Genomic DNA, 16,261 nt, shown 5'->3' with positions numbered 1-16,261 from the left:
GTGTGGCTTAGTGGTCAGAGTACTTGCCTAGCATGCATGAAGCCCTGGGTTCGATTCCTCCATTCCACATAAACAGAAAAAAAAAAAACAGAAGTGGCAGTGTGGTTCAAGTAGTAGTGTACTAGCCTTGAGCAAAAGCAGCGCAAGGACAGTGCCCAAGCCCTTAGTTCAAGCCCCAGGACTGGCAAAAAAGAACAAAGCTAAGGGAAAACCCAGGCACTGAATTCAAGCCCATGACTGGCATGGACATGGACACACACACACACACACACAGAGTTGACCCACGAGGGCAGGGATGTGGCTGGGTGATGGAACACTTGCCTATCATGCCCAGGGCCCTAGGTTCTATCCTGAAAAAGAAAACAACAACTGACCAACCACATGATACTTTGTGGGCCCACCTGCCAATCATCAGCACATATTTACAGTTCCTGGTGGGGACCAGCAGGGGGCGACACTGGACATACAGTGATGAATAAACATTACTAGATGGAGAGAAGAAGTGAATCAAGAAATGTGAGTGAGGGCTGGGAAGCTGGCTCAGTGGTAGAGCGCTTGCCTTGCATGCCTGAGGCCCTGGGTTCGATTCCTCAGCACCACATAAGCAGAAAAAAGCTGGAAGTGGTGCTGTGACTCAAGTGGTAGAACACCGGCCTTGAACTGAAGAGCTGAGGGACAGTGCCCAGGCCCAGAGTTCAGGCCCCACAACCGACAAAATAAGAGCGTGATTCAGGCCTGACTCACAGTTCTGAACAAGGAGCGACAGGCTGTACCACCTGCAGGCTCCCACAAGCTCCTCCCACCACCCACTGACGCGTCCTTTGTCACTCGCCATCTTTTCCTTCTACTCATTTACCTAAAGGTAACAGGAGGAAATGGTGATGGTTTAAGGGAAAGAGGGAACAGCTGACACTAAGCAAAAGGAAAGAAATGTATATATCACCCAATGTGGAAGAAATAGTTGTATTATCGAAGCTCATAGAATTCACAAATGTTATGGACCATGACAATGACAATTTGCCTTGTGAAGGTTAAAATGTGTTTGTGGGGGCTGGGAAGGTGGCTCAGTGGTAGAGCGCTTGCCTTGCATGCATGAGGCCCTGGGTTCCATTCCTCAGCACCACATAAGCAAAAAGAAAAAAACCGGAAGTGGTGCTGTGGCTCAAGTGGTAGAACACTAGCCTTGAGCTGAAGAGCTGAGGGACAGCGCCCAGGCCCAGAGTTCAAGCCCCACGACCGACAAAAAATAAATAAAAATGTGTTTGTGACTTTAACTATCACTATCTCACAATGCTGTTAAATTTATGTACTCACTTAATCTCAATTTAAAAAAAAGATCTCTGCACTGTCTGATACTTGTGGCTTACAACCTGTAATCCTAGCTACTCAGGAGGCTGAGATCTGAGGATCAAGGTTCAAAGCCAGCCCAGGCAGGAAAGGCAATGAGATTCTGATTGCCAATTAACCACCAGAAAATGGAAAGTGGCACTGTGGCTCAAGAGTGGTAGAGTCCTAGCCTTGAGCTAAAGAGCTGAAGGACAGTGCCCAGGCCCAGAGTTAAAGTTCCATGACCTTCAAAAACAAAAACAAAACAAAACAAAAGCTGGGGTCTCTTAGGAGACAGACATAAATAATATGAACAACAATAATTGTAGTAATGTTCTATGATGTATACCTTGAGAGTAGTACTCTAATCATGTATATTCTGTGGTTCTTTTCACACCGTCTTAAACCTTTACATAATAACTATTGTCCTTTAGATAGATGCTGGTGGCTCATGCCTATAATCCAAGATACTCAGGAGGCTGAGATTTGAGGATCACAGTTTGAAGCCAGCCTGGGCAGACAAATTCTCACGACTCTTAAACAACAAAAGAAGCAAGAATTGGGGGCATGACCCAAGGGGTAGAGCATCAGCAGGGAGGGAAAAAGAGTGAGATCTTAAAGTCTTGAGTTCAAGCCCCCACACTGGCACAAAAAAGAAGGAGGAGGAGGAGAAGAAGAAGAAGAGGAGGAAAAAGAAGAAGAAAAGAAGAAGAAGAAGAAGAGGAGGAGGAGGAGGAGGAGGAGGAGGAGGAAAAGAAAAAAGAAACAGAAAACAGCCGGGCGCTGGTGGCTCACACCTGTAATCCTAGCTACTCAGGAGGCTGAGATCTGAGGATCACGGTTCAAAGCCAGCCCGGGCAGGAAAGACGGTGAGACTCCTATCTCCAATAAACCACCAGAAAACCAGAAGTGGCGCTGTAGCTCAAGTGGTAGAGCGCTAGCCTTGAGCTGAAGAGCTGAGGGATAGCACCCAGGCCCAGAGTTCAGGCCCCACGACCAGACCTCTCCCCAAACAACAACAACAACAACAATGACAACAACAACAAAAAACCAAAGCGGTACAGCAGTAGCCTACTACCCTACATTTAATAAGCTCAGGGACAGTGCCTAGGCCTGAGTTCAAGCCCCAGGATGAAAAAAAAAGTAAGAAACAAAAACAAGGGCTAAAGGAATGGCTCAAGTAGGAGAGCTCCTGCCTAGCAAATACAAGGCCATGAGTTCAAACCCAAGTAGCACCCAAAAAAAAGTGCAACTGAGAGTTCATTAGTGCTTTTCCTAACTCTTTAGCTTAGCTCACACTTCCTCATTAACCACTTAAGACTGAGCTATGTGTATCATAATGGTGGGCTTTTTTCCCAGACCACTTACATAGATGAATGCAGTTTGCTATGGAATGTGCAAGGCCAATGGACCTCAGAAAATGGCAGGAAGGATTAAGAGAGGGATGCTTTGGGACACATTCAAAGACAATACATGAAACTTCCTTCAGGGGTTGAAGATGTGGCTCAGTTGGTAGAGTGATAGCCAATGAGAAAAAGTATCAGGTACCAAGGTTGAGTCCTGGTCTCAGAAGAAGAAGGAAGCAGGGAACTGGGGGCTCACACCTGTAATCCTAGCTAACTAACTCAGGAGGCTGAGATCTGAGGATCGCGGTTCAAAGCCAGCCTGGGCAGGAAAGTCTGTGAGACTCTTATCTCCAACAAACCACTCAGAAAACCAGAAGTGGCACTGTGGCTCACGTGGTAGAGTGCGAGCCTTGAACTGAAGAACTGAGGAACAGTGCCCAGGCCCAGAGTTCAAGCCCCATGACTGACGAAGAAGAAGAAGAAGAAGAAGAAGAAGAAGAAGAAGAAGAAGAAGAAGAAGAAGAAGAAGAAGAAGGAGGAGGAGGAGGGGGAGGGGGAGGGGGAGGGGGAAGGGAGGAGGAGGAGGAGGAGAGGAGAAGAGAAACTTCCTTCAAGTTTCTCTGCTTAGCTTTTTGTTGGTTGTGGTGGTAGTCATGGGGCCTGAATCTAGTCCTGACCTCTGTCCCTCAGCTCTTAGGCTCAAGGCTAGTGCTCTACCATTTGAGCTACAGTGACACTTCCATCTTTTTCTGCTTATGTGGGTGCTGAGGAATTGAACCCAGGGCCTCATGCATGCAAGGCAAACACTCTACTGGGCGCCAGTGGCTCATGCCTGCAATCCTAGCTACTCAAGAGGCTGAGATCTGAGAATCGGGGTTCAAAGCCAGCCTGGGCAGGAAAGTCCCTGAGACACTTATCTCCAATAAACCACCAGAAAACCGGAGGTGGCACTGTGGTTCAAGTGATACAGTGCTAGCCTTGAGCTGAAGAGCTGAGGGACAGCGCCCAGGCCCAGAGTTCAAGTCCCATGACTGACAAAAACGAAAAACAAAAAATACCAAAACTCTCTACCATTGAGCCACTTTCCCAGCCCCTCTGCTTAGCTTTTTTTTTTTTTTTGGGGGGGGTCCGGTTGTGGGGCCTGAACTCTGGGCCTGGGTGCTGTCCCTCAGCTCTTCAGCTCAAGGCTAGCGCTCTACCACGTGAGCCACAGCGCCACTTCCAGCTTTTTACTGGTGCTGTCAGATGTCCAAAACGTCCCAATATCTTCATCTTGGCTTCATTTTGCTACCTTCTCTGATGTAGGGGGTTGGCCTCAGAAGCCAGTGATAGCTGCATGATCACTGTCAGCTAATAAATACAGATGCCTTCTCTGAGAAAGCAGAACAGAACACATGCTCAGCAGGAATCAACCCATGCTAAGCAGTTTATCTTGGGTGAAAAGGCCACCAAACATAGGTTGTTGCCTTGGTTGTGTTTTGATTTTATCACGGGGTGTGGTTAGCATGTTCAGGACTAAATGAACTTTGGAATTCCCTGGATGTTCTCTATTAGATTGAAGTTCAGATCTATTGCAGATCTGGGTAATAATCCCTTGAATTCACACACATTTCCTCCGGGTCCTTAATCAGGTCTTTCCCTCCGGGTCCTTAATCAGGTCTTTCCCTCCAATCATCGTTCTTTTTCTTTGGCTAGCTTAGGTGAAGTGAGCTGCAGATTTACTATATCCTATCCACATTCTACAAGGCAGAAATGTGGGACCACCAAGCTCAGAGGCTTAACTCAGGTTCTCACACTCAATGAGCTGTGGGTTGAAGCTGAAAATAAATTGAAAGCTTATCATTCATCACACCCTCCCCCAAGTGGGAGAGATTTAAGAGTTGCTTTTCCATTGCTGTCTGGGTTTACAAGGAGAGGAACATGCTATTTTGGGAACAGCTGCCTGGTGCACCCCCCCCCCCGTTTCCCCCTCCCCCCCAGCCCATTCTAAGGGGCCATCCCAGCTTCTGGACTAGAAAAGGAAACAGAGCTTAACTTAACTTGAAAGTGCAGAAGGCCATCTTTCTTTTTAAGTTATACTTTAAAATTATTTTTATTTTTATTTTTGTCAGTCATGAGGCTTGAACTCAGGGCCTGGGCATTATCCCCAAGCTCTTGTGCTCAAGTCTAGTGCTCTACCACTTTGAGCCACAGCGCCACTTCTGATGATTTATTAGAGACAAGAGTTTCATTGAATTTCCTGCCTAAGCTGGCTTTGAACCACAGACCTCTGAGCTCAGTCTCCTGAGCAACTAGGATTACCAGTGTGAGCCACTAGCACCTAGATTATTTATCTTCACGTTGTTGTGCAAAGGGGTTAGAGCTCAACGAATCAGTTCAGAAGTGCAATGCATCTTACCTTGCTTTCTTCATCCCTTCATAAACAACTAGGCTAGTTCAGGGCTGCACCAGAGCAACTTGGACATAGAGAGGTCAATTTGTGCGCTGCAAATTTGAAAGCAGAAACAGTGATTCAGACCAAATTAACTTGACTGGGGGAGGAATCATTAAAAAGAGAACATAGCCAGGTGCCAGTAGTCTAGGCCTGTAATCCAAGCTACTCAGGAGGCTGAGATCTAAGGATCACGATTTGAAACAATTCATGAGACTCTTATCTCTAATGAATCACCAAAAACCTGGAAATGGAACTGCGGATCAAGTGGTAGAGCATTATCCTTGAGCAAAAATGCTCAGGGACAGGGACAGGCCTTGAGTTCAAGCCCCAGGACTGGCACCAAAAAAAAAAAAGAGAAAGAAAGAAAGAAAGAAGAAATAGGGCTGATGTGTGCTTTGGTAATAATGTCTTCTAGCTCAGTCCAAAATGGTACTTGCTATTTGAATGCTGTTCCCTCTGTGTTCCCCTGAGCAGAACCTTGCTCAAGATTTGATGGACAGACCAGCCAGTCGTTCTGCGGAAATGGTCTCTGCTCTCAATGTGAAAAGGACATGCCCTCAGCTTTGCTCTAAGGCCAACAGCTTGCTGTGGTTGTTGAAGGAGTTTGTGTAAAAGTTTCTAACATTACCTGGAGGCTGAAATCTGAGGATCATGCTTTGAAGCCAACCCAGCCAAGGAATCTGAAGAGCACCACTTCCAGCTTTTGGTGATTAATTAACAATAAGAGTTTCACTGACTTTCCTTCCTGGAGTGGCTTTGAACCACAATCCTCAGATCTCAGTCTCCTCAGTAGCTAGGATGACAAGTGTAATTTGTGTGTGTGTGTGTGTGTGTGTGTGTGTGTGTGTGTGTGTGCGCACGCGTACGCATGCTGGTTCTAGGGCTTAAACTCAGGGCATGGGCACTGTCTCTGAGCTTTTTTGTTCAAGGCTAGTGCTCTACAATTTGAGCCACAGCTCCACTTCTGGCTTTTGATGGTTAATTGGAGATAAGAATCTCATGGATTCTCCAGCCTAGGGTGGCTTTGAACCATGATCAAATATATATAACTGTTGAGCCACACACCAGTGGCTCACGCCTGTTATTCTACCTACTTGGGAGGCTGAGATCTGAGGATCAAGGTTCAAAGACAGCCCAGGCAGGAAAGTCTGTGAGACTTTTTTTTTTGGTCATGGGTCTGAACTCTGGGCCTGGGCACTGTCCCTCAGCTCTTCAGTTCAAGGCTAGCGCTCTACCACTTGATTATAGCGCCACTTCCATTTTGCTGGTGGTTTATTGGAGATAAGAGTTTCACGGACTTTCCTGCCCCGGCTGGCTTTGAACTGTGATCCTCAGATCTCAGCCTCCTGAGTAGCTAGGATTGCAGGCGTGAGCCACCAGTGCCCAGCTGTGTATCTATTTATATATCCTTTTTGCATATGTGTGTATCTATCTATCTATCTATCCTATCTATCTATCTATCTATCTATCATCTATCTATACAGGGACAATACCCAAGCCCTGAGTTCAAACCCTTTGACTGGTCTAAAAAACAAAAAAAGAAGGAGCTGGGAAGGTGGCTCAGTGGTAGAGTGCTTGCCTTGCATGCATGAGGCCCTGGGTTTGATTCCTCAGCACCACATAAGCAAAAAGAAAAAAGCCGGAAGTGGTGCTGTGGCTCAAGTGGTAGAGCGCTAACCTTGAGCTGAAGAGCTGAGGGACAGCGCCCAGGTCCAGAGTTCAGGCCTCATGACTGGACCCCTCCCCCCCCCCAAAAAAAAGAAATATCTTTGCAGGGCCATTAGTTTTGAAGAGCACTGTGACAGGAGTCTTGTGACAAAGGCCCTGCTAAGCATTCAGGAGAGCAGTTGGATAATAAAGACAGCTGTCTGTGTAGTTTTGTTGGACCCCACATTTAGGGAGAATTTTGATAGCATATTTAGTTCTCTGAGCCAGACTGGATGAAATCTTTCTAGCTATAATAAGACATCTGGGCTCAGAAAAGCATATGACTCAGAAGAAGGCTTCACAACTCCCAAGGCAGAGTGCCCCCTTTCACAGATCCCTGCGCTTTGTCTTTCCTGAAGGCTGGCAGGGGCAGGGCGGAGCCAAGCACAGGATTCTGCACACTGCCCTGCTGCTCATTCCCGACATTCTCCAGTCGCCAAGCCCACATTGCCCACATTCCCCTTGGGTTTAGGGTCTCTCCTTTCCTTCTAGACAAGAGATGCTCCAGGTCACATAGCTTTGCCTTCAGCTGCTGGAGGTGGGAAGGACAGTAAGGGGACAAGGGTTGGAGACCATCTGAAAACAGCCAGCTTCCCTTTGTGTGCTCCTGTCCTTGGCTGCCACCGTCCCATTTCTCTACTGAAAAACGCACCGATCTTATATTTATTTGGGATTGGCTTGGTCACTCTAAAGCCCTCAAGTCTTAAGGAACACCTGTCACAGGATAAGCAGGGTGATTTGCTGCCACACTGGGAACAGCTCAGCAGTAGACGTAGAGAGACCTCACAGAGTTCACTCTCTTGCTGAATGAGCAGGTATTTAATTGGTATTTCATCCCAACTTTCAAGAAGTTTCTGGAACCTAGTAATATAGTTGAATATTAGACTCTTGTATTAAAAAAAAAAAAATCTAGGGCTGGGAAGGTGGCTCAGTGGTAGAGCGCTTGCCTTGCATGCATGAGGTCCTGGGTTAGATTCCTCAGCACCACATAAGCAAAAAAGAAAAAACCCGGAAGTGGCGCTGTGGCTCAAGTGGTAGAGTGCTTGCCTTGCATTCATGAAGCCCTGGGTTAGATTCCTCAGCCCCACATAAGCAGAAGAAGCTGGAGGTGGCACTGTGGCTCAAGTGGTAGAGCACTAGCCTTGATCTGAAGAGCTGAGGGACAGTGACCAGGCCCAGAGTTCAAGCCCCACAACTGAAAAAAAAAAAAAAAATCTAAGCTGAGTGCTGGTGGCTCAAGTCTGTAATCCTAACTACTCAGGGGGCTGAGATCTGAAGATCATGGCTCAAAGCCAGCCCAGGATGGAAAGCCCATGAGACTTTTTTTTTTTTTTGGGTCTGGTCATGGGGCCTGAACTCTGGGCCTGGGCGCTGTCGCTCAGCTCTTCAGCTCAAGGCTAACACTCTACCACTTGAACCACAGCGCCACTCCCGGCTTTTTTCTGTTTGCTTATGTGGTACTGAGGAATTGAACCCAGGGCCTCATGTATGCAAGGCAAGCACTCTACCACTGAGCCACCTTCCCAGCTCCAGTCCATAAGACTTATCTTCAATTAACCACCAGAAAACTGGAAGTGGAAGCCCGATGACAGTGGCTTATGCCTGTAATCCTAGCTACTCAGGAGGCTGAGATCTAAGGGTCAGGGTTCAGAGCCAGCCTGGGCAGGAAAAATCCATAAGACTTTTTTTTTTTTTGGGTCCAGTCGTGGGGTCTGAACTCTGGGCCTGGGCGCTGTCCCTCAGCTCTCCAGCTCAAGGCTAGCGCTCTACCACTTGAGCCACAGTGCCACTTCTGGTTTTTTTCTTTATGTGGTGCTGAGGAATGGAACCCAGGGCCTCAGGCATGCAAGGCAAGCGCTCTACCACTGAGCCACCTTCCCAGCCCTCCATGAGACTCTTATCTCCAATAAACCACCGGAAAAATGGAAGTGGTACTGTGGCTCAAGTGGTAGAACACTCACCTTGAACTGAAGAGCTGAAGGACAGCGCCCAGGCCCAGAGTTCAAGCCCCACGACCGGCCCCCCCCAAAAAAAAAATCTACTTAGGGGCTGCTGACTCACATCTGCTATCCTAGCTCCTCAGGGAGCCGAGACTTGAGGATCAAAGTTCAAATCCACCCAAGGCAGGAAAGTCCCTGAGGCTCTTATCTCCAATTAACCACCAGAAAACCAGAAGTAATGCAGTGGTTCAATGAAATTGAGCACTAGCCTTGAGCTGAAGAGCTCAGGGACAGTGCCCAGACCCTGAGTCAAAGCCCCTCAACCAACAACAACAACAAAATCTAGCTGTGTGTCAGTTGCTTATGCATATAATTTTAGCTATGTGGGAGTCTGAGAACAAGACTGTGCCACCTCAGACGCTAGTAGTCATGGCAGCTTGTGCCTATGATTCCAGCAATATCAAAAAGCCTAAAAGTAGGTGGACTGAGACCCAGATGTGTATTTGAGGGGAAGAGAGACTCTAGTCTAAAATCAACCAGTGAAAAACAGGGCTGGAGGCATAAATCACTAGTGTCATTCCAGCCTAGCAAGCACAAGGCCCTGAGTTCAAACCCCCAGTGTAGGGGGGATGGGGTGGGAGAGAATCCCACTTGGATCTAATGCGAATCAACTGCTAGAATTTGTCTAGTTTCTAATAAATAAGAAAGACCACTGTTTTTACCTGAAGACATTCATTACTCCTTTATCCCTTTTTGTATTTTGTGCCAGTACTAGGGCTTGAACTCAGGGAATCATGCTCTTACATGCCTTTTTTTATTTTTTTTCCGGTAGGTCATGGGGCTTGAACTCTGGGCCTGGGCATTATGCTTGAGCTCTTCAGCTTGAGGGAAGTACTCTACCACTTGAGCCGCAGCGCCACTTCCGGTTTTCTGGTGGTTAATTGGAGATAAAAGTCTCACAGACTTTCCTGCCTGGGCTGGCTTTGAACTGAGATCTCAGCCTCCTGAGTAGCTAGGATTACAGGTGTGAGCCACCAGCATCTCATGTGACATTTTTAGTTCAAGGCTGATGCTCTACCATTTTGAGCCACAGCTCCACTCCTAGTTGTTTTTTTTTAATTTTTATTTTTTTTGTCGGTCATGGGGCTTGATCTTTGGGCTTGGGTGCTGTCCTTGTGCTCTTCAGCTCAAGGCGAGTGCTCTACCACTTGAGCCACAGCGCCACTTCCCGTTTTCTAGTGGTTTATTGGAGATAAGAGTCTCAGGGATGTTCCTTCCTGGGCTGGCTTTGAACCGTGATCCCCAGATGTCAGCCTCCTGAGTAGCTAGGATTATAGTCGTGAGCCACCGGCGCCAGGCCACTCCTAGTTTTTTTCTAGTTAATTGGAGGTAAGAGGTTCGTGGACTTTGCTGCCCAAGCTGGTTTTGAATCTCAATCCTCAGATTTCACCCTCCTGACTAGCGTGAGCCACCAGTGCCCAGCTATGTGTCCCGTTAATACCAAATCCCATCTTGATTCTACCATCTCTTGTTTATACACAGTTCCTAGGTCCTCAGTTGCTCCTGTGGTTCAGGCCTCTCTTTTCATGAGAAATGCTGGCACAGCATTTTCTCTGTGCAGGAATGACCCCATGGTAGTATCCTTTTTTTTTGTTGTTGTTCTGGTTTTGGTTTCGGTCAGTACAGAGCATGGAACCATGCCTGCCTTGCCAGTTCTCTACCACTGAGCCCTATCTCCAGCCCCTTGGAGAATCTTTTACTGTATTTCTTTTTTACATTTCTGTGCATTGTGAGCTACTTGCCTGATTCCATCTTTAGCCTGTGTGTATGAGCTCAGCTATATAAAGCAGGAATTTTGCCCTATGTGATATACTTAAATATCAGAGCGAGTGAGTAATGATGCCCCTTCTGTTCGCCAGGCAGTTCTGGTATCCTGGTATTTATATTGATATTAGCTCATGGTGTTTGTGGAGCTTTAACTTTCCTATAGATTGAATGTTCATGTTAATTTAGAAGAGGCTGAAGATTTGGTTTCTTAACTAGAGCCAAAAATTTGAGAATAGGCTGTTTTTCAGTCCCAGAAAAGCTTCTTTGGGGGGAAGCTTTTCTTTTCTTTTCTCTTTTCTCTTCTCTTCTTTCTCTATCTCTTCCCTCCTTCCTTCCTTCCTTCCTTCCTTCCTTCCTTCCTTCCTTCTTTTCTTTCTTTCTTTCTTTCCTTTCTTTCTCTCTCTCTCTTTCTTTCTTTCTTTCTTTCTTTCTCTCTTTCTTTCCTTTCTTTCTTTCTTTCTCTCTCTCTCTCTTTCTTTCTTTCTCTTCCCCCCCCTTCCTTTTTTTAGGTTCAAGACCAGGACTCGAACTAGGCACTTGATGCTTACCTTACTGGCTAGCACTTGGAGCCATGCTCCAACCCTTCCTTTTCTTAGGCAAGCTGCTTTATTTCTTTGCAGCTTAGAGTACAACAAAACAGATGAGGTATTTGTAAAGTTCCAAGGACTTTGTGATTAGGTCAAATCTCAAAAAAAACGTTCAGACCAAAAATCAAAAACAAAAACAGAGAAAGGATTAGAAAGCATAAAACCTTAGAACTGGTTTGCCAGGAGTCCTATCTTTCTTCCTCCTCCTCCTCCTCCTCCTCCCCCTCCTCCTCCCCTTCCTCCTCCCCCTCCCCCTCCCCCTCCCCCTCCTCCCCCTCCTCCTCCTCTTTCTCCTTCTTCTTCTTCTTCTTCTTCGTGGGGCTTGAACTCAGGGTCTGGGCAATGTCCCTGAGCTGATTTTATCACTCAAGCCTAGCTCTCTACCACTTTGAGCCATAGCACCACTTCCGGTTTTCTCCGTTAATTGGAGATAAGAGTCTCGTGGACTTTTCCTGCCCAGGCTGGCTTCAAACTGCAATCCTCAGATCTCAGCCTCCTGAGTAGCTAGCATTACAGGTATGAGCCACCAGTGCCCTGCTGTCCTATCTATTTTCAAATGTACCAAACCTACAGGAGACAAGAAAATTTCTTGTTCTTTTCCTTCCTTCCTTCTTTCCTTCCTTCCTTCTTTCCTCCTTCCTTTCTTTTTTTGTCGGGGGGCCTGAACTCTGGACCTGGGCACTGTCCCTCAGCTCAAGGCTAGCATTCTACCACTTGAGCCACAGTGCCACTTCCAGTTTTCTGAGTGGTTTATTGGAGATAAGAGTCTCATGGGGTTTCCTGCCCGGGCTGGCTTTGAACCACAATCCTCAGATCTCAGCTTCCTGAGTAGCTAGGATTACAGGCGTGAGCCACCAATGCTCAGCTACTGACTATTTCTCACAGCACTCTGCCATACCTTGCAGATGAGGCCTTGAAGCTTAGAGGAGGCAGATGAGATACCATTATGCCAAGTGACCAGCACAGGGCACAGGGCACTAGGCCATAGTTAGTATTTACTGTTGCTTCCTTCTCTTTCTAATTGTATTGCTGACAGAAAGAAGAGTTAGCGGTAGGCATAAAGGAGTTGACGTGTGTGTGTGTGTGTGTGTGTGTGTGTGTGTGTGTGTGTGTGTGTTGATCTTGGGAGCTTGAACTCAGGGGCTGGGCATTGTCCCTGAGCTTCTTTTTGCTATCTATCAATTGAGCCACAGCTCTACTTCCAGGGTTTTTTTTGGTGGTTAATTGAAGATAAGAATCTCGTGGACGGGGCTGGGAAGGTGGCTCAGTGGTAGAGCACTTGCCTTGCATGCATGAGGCCCTGGGTTCGATTCCCCAGCACCACATAAGCAAAAAGAAAAAAAGCCGGAAGTGGTGCTGTGGCTCAAGTGGTAGAGCACTAGCCTTGAGCTGAAGAGCTGAGGGACAGCACCCAGGCCCAGGGTTCAGGCCCCATGACCGGACCCAAAAAAAAAAAATTTCATGGACTTTCCTGCCTTAGCTGTCTTTGAACCTTGATCCGCAGATCTCAGCCTCCTGAGTAGCTGGGAATGCAGGTGTGAGCCACCAGTGCCCAAAAATATTATTTTTTTTTCTTTTTGCCAGTTGTGGGGCATGAACTCTGGGCCTGGTCACTGTCCCTCTCAGCTCTTCAGCTCAAGGCTAGCGCTCTACCACTTGAGCCACAGCACCACTTCCGGCTTTTTCTGCTTATGTGGTGCTGAGGAATTGAACTCAGGACCTCATGCATGCGAGGCAAGCACTCTACAACTGAGCCACCTTCCCAGCCCAACTTAACTTTTATTTTTTGTTTGTTTGTTTTAAGAGCTTACAGTGTATCACAGTCATAATGGATCAGTGAAGCACACAAATGCCTTACTTCATTTTAGCTCCTAAGCAGAAGCATTCAAACATTGAGGATTCTTGCCAGGTAGAAGGATACTAGCTGAGCACAGTGATATATGCCTTTAATCCCGTCACTTAGGAGGCTGAAGGAGGAGAATTTCAAGTTATAAGCCAGCTTGGCTATGGGGGTGTGAGGAAAAGACACTAACTAGCCCTTGCCAGTGAATCATCTAGCCTGAAAAAGTTTCAGAAATATCCCATGGCTTTATCTTTGCCACATAATCTCTTTCCCTGCCCTAATTCTTTCTTAATACACTTTCCAATCACTTAAAAAAAAATAAAAAGTTCGAGGGACGAGGAATGTGGCTTAATGGTAGAGAGTTTGCCTAGCATGCATGATTCCTAAGCACCACATTAGCAGAAAAAGTCGGAAGTGGTGCTGTGGCTCAAGTGGTAGAGTGCTAGCCTTGTGCAAAAGAAGCTTAGGGACAGTGCCCAGGTCCTGAGTTCAAGCCCCAGGACTGGCAAAATTAAAAACAAACAAACAAAAAGTTCGAGAAATAAAAAGTAAGTTCTGGCCAAGTGTGATGGCTCATGCCTGTAATTGAAGGGACTCTGGAGGCTGAGATCGGAGAAGTGTAGCTATGCCTTAAGTGATAGAGCTCCAGCCTTGAGCAAAATAACTCAGTGACCACAGTGCTCAGGCTCTGAGGTAAAGCCCCAGGACCAGAACACACACACAAAAACAAAAGGAAATAAAACAACAACAACAAAAAAGTTAGCCTAAGGCTGGTGCTTACACCTGTAATCCTAACTACTCAGGAAGCTGAGATCTGAAGATTGTGGTTCAAAGCCAGCCCGGTCAGGAAAGTCTGTGAGACTCTTATCTCCAATTAACCACCAGCAAAAAGAGGGCTGGGAAGGTGGCTCAGTGGTAGAGTGCTTGCCTTGCATGCATGAGGCCCTGGGTTTGATTCCTCAGCACCACATAGGCAGAAAACACCAGAAGTGGTGCTGTGGCTCATGTGGTAGAGTGCTAGCCTTGAGCTGAAGAGCTGAGGGATAGTGCCCAGGCCCAGAGTTCAGGCCCCACGACCGACAAAAAATGAACAAACAACAAAAAAAAAAGAAAGAAAGAAAAGAAAAAAAAGTAAGTTCTTCATCTTTCTGCCCTGGGCTCTCAAACTGAAAGAATGATAGTGTAGCAGAAACAGAAGCTGTGTTTCACTCTCCCAAGGGGGCAGAGAAAAAATATGCAGCTCTGGAGTTTATTAAATAAATGGGAAAATATTCGTTTTGTTCTTTTGTAACCACAGACACACACACACACACACACACACACACACACACGAAAACTTATGATTCACAAAGATTTCAGGGTTAGTCAGGGGAGAGGGGAGCGCTGTGTTCATTCCTATTTCTGTTATGGGTCCAGGGAAGTAGGGTTTCCACTGCATGGAGTGCAGCTGGATATTTCCTCCGCACTCCATGGCGGGGACCTGGCAAGCAATGTTTCCTGGCACTGGCAGAGCGAAGACGAGGTCAAATCCATTTGGGAGCCAAACGGCAGCATTCCTTTATAGCAAGTTAGTTCTATTCCCGCCCCGGCACCGCCCCCCAGCAAAATAGCTCCTGTCTGTCTAGAGCGACATCTACTGGCCATCGCAGGAATCGCCCCAGTCTCCAGTCCTGGTAGAACTACCCTAGAAATGCTGGTACCTTGCCCAAGACGAGCCTCTCCCTTCTTCCCCTTCACTAACTACCTGCGGTGGGTGATGACAAGTGGCATTGAGCCGTTCCCAGTTGTTCCCTTGGCTAATTCAGACTGGGAAATGTGCTTTCCTGTGAAATGGGAAAGCACTGAATGTGTCTGGATGTGCCTGACTCCAGGCATCGGCCCTGACTGTCCTCAGTTCTCCAGGGGCATCCTGCTCAGCGACTTTATAGAAGACTTGATGGGGTAGGAAAGAGCATGGTTTAGCTACTCAAGAGGTAGAAATCAGAAGCATTGTGGTTTGAGACCAGCCAAGGCAGAAAAGTATCGAGACACCTGCCCCCCACCCCCCATCTTACCCAATGAGCCAAGCATGGTGGTACACATCAGTGGTCCCAGATATGGAGAAATATAGGTTGGAAAAGTGTAAGAAGATTATAGACTGAAGCCAGTTCTAGGAGGGGGAAAAAAAAAAACGAGGCCCTATCTGAAAAATAACTAAAGCAGGGCTGGGAAGTTGGCTCAGTGGTAGAGCGCTTGCCTTGCATGCCTGAGGCCCTGGGTTCGATTCCTCAGTACCACATAAGAAAAAAACCGGAAGTGATGCTGTGGCTCAAGTGGTAGAGCGCTAGCCTTGAGCTGAAGAGCTGAGGGACAGCGCCCAGGCCCAGAGTTCAGGCCCCACAACCGGACCCAAAAAAAAATAAAATAAAATAACTAAAGCAAAAGAGGGCTGTGTGTGTGAACAGCAGCCTAGAAGGTACAAAGCCCTGGATTTAAAACTCTAGTACTACCACAAAAAAAAATCTTTGAATCTTTGGACAAACTTCCTGCTATTGAGTTTCTAATGCTTCTTTCTTGTAGGGCTGGGAACACAGGAAATTTCCATCCTTGAGATGCATCACTTGCTAAATTTTAGCTCACAGCCAAAATAGAACTGACTCCATTGCCGTAATGAACAGACTGTCTCAGGACAGAGATGCGGAAACTGAAAGGGGCGTGGTGCAGGGCCAGACTGCTGGGCTGGCCCCTGGCACTGCTGTCAGGACCAAAGGCTAACCTGTGCTTTATTTATTTGCATGTGAGCACTAGGAAGTGTCAGCCAGCCATGCTCTTTCCTACTGAGCTACTCTTCCTTCCATACCCCATCATGTCTTCTTTAAAGGCTTCAGGCTCTTCTAGAGAGGAAAAAAAGAAAAAGAAACAGAAATCCCACTGCCATCTGATAGCCAAATGCTGGCATTGCCCACTACCTGGTGGCATGAGATCCCAAGACAGTACAAGCTCCAGGGCCATTTGCATTCTGATGCGTGTAAGCTGGGACACAGCCCAGTCCCACAATCCCTAAGAGACCATTCTTCAGGAAGCATTGCCATACAAAGAATGCTTTATGGATGACCTGCCTCAGAATTACCTGAAGTTGCTTATTCAAAACTCACAGTTCAGTGGTGGTGGTATTTGTTTTTGCTTTTGAGTTGTTTTATTTGTTTGTTTGCTTGTTGTCGGTTATGGGGCCTGAACTCTCGGCCTGGGTGCTGTCCCCCAGCTCTTCAGCT

This window comes from Dipodomys spectabilis, unplaced genomic scaffold (genome assembly GCF_019054845.1).
Source record: "Dipodomys spectabilis isolate Male_0828 unplaced genomic scaffold, ASM1905484v1 ptg000329l, whole genome shotgun sequence".
Classification (NCBI taxonomy): Eukaryota; Metazoa; Chordata; class Mammalia; order Rodentia; family Heteromyidae; genus Dipodomys; species Dipodomys spectabilis.
Note: the sequence above shows the minus strand (reverse complement) of the source record.